The following is a 1,292-nucleotide window of genomic DNA, read 5'->3' as shown; positions in this document are numbered from 1 at the left end:
ATATCTCAAGAAATGGACCCCAGATAAAAGTTGATGGATTCAGTTACTATCTGACAAAACAGACTAAAAACCAAAGCTAACAGAAGAGATAGAGGATACTACTCTAATCAGAGTTTATCACCATCAAGGGGACTTTTCAATTTTAACATCTATGTATGAAGTCAAGTTCACAAACACAACTACAATTTAAATCACATACTGACCCTATAAACTGGCCCTTACACACCATACAGTGGGTGAAATCAATGCTGTACACTCACTAATAAACAGGACATCCAGAAAAAATAAACACAGAAATTCTGGAATTAACTAATATCTTAAACCAAAAATAAAGAACCCAACAAATATTTACAGAAATTTTTACCCTTTACAAAAGAATATATCTTCTTCTAAGAAACTAATGGAACTTTCTCCACTTTTGACCACATACTCAAACACAAAGCAAGTCTCAACAGACATAAGAAAGTTGAAATAACACCCTTTATTCATCCAATCTGATAGATTAAAACTGGTATCAACAATAGCAGAAACAATAGAAGCTTACAAAACCAATGAAAACCAAAGAAGTGACTATTGAATAAATAATAGGTTAAGAGAGAAATATATTGACAAAGATATTAAAGACTGCCTAGTATTGAATGAAAAAAGAATACAAAGGGTTATGGGACAAAATATAGGCTTTTCTAATAGACAAGTTCATACCAGCAAGTGTATTCATGAAGAAATCTGAGAAATTTCATACTGGTAACTTCATAGCATATTTGAAAACTTTAGAACAAACAGAAGAAATAACACCACAAAGAATAAACATCAAAAGAATCAAATTAAAGGGTAAGGGCAATAAATGAAGCAACAAAAACAGAATACAAAGAATCAATGAAACTAAGAATTGGTTGTTAGAGAACAACAATAAGATTGACAAGTTTAGTGAATCAGCAAAAAGGCAGAAAGAGAGAGAATCCAAATTTAATAAAATTAGACATGAAATTGGGAACATAATTACAGAGACCTAGAAAACTCTAGATAATAATGAGGACATACTTTAAAATCCACTACTCTACCAAATAGAAAAATCTAAACTAATGGATAATTTTTTGACATTTCTCAGTTACCAAAGTAAAATAAAAATCAGAAAAAAAAAATCAGGTAAGCAATTTAAACAAACCTATAATCCCTCCAGAAATAGAAGCATTCATTAAAGTCATAAAACTAAAAATAGCTCAGGATCATTTGAATTTATCACAAAATTACACCAGATTTCCAAAGTAGGGTTAAAGCAAATACTCCATAAA

Source organism: Microtus ochrogaster, chromosome 16 (assembly GCF_000317375.1).
Source record: "Microtus ochrogaster isolate Prairie Vole_2 chromosome 16, MicOch1.0, whole genome shotgun sequence".
Classification (NCBI taxonomy): domain Eukaryota; kingdom Metazoa; phylum Chordata; class Mammalia; order Rodentia; family Cricetidae; genus Microtus; species Microtus ochrogaster.
The sequence above is the reverse complement of the archived record's forward strand: the minus strand, read 5'-3'. Positions refer to the sequence as shown.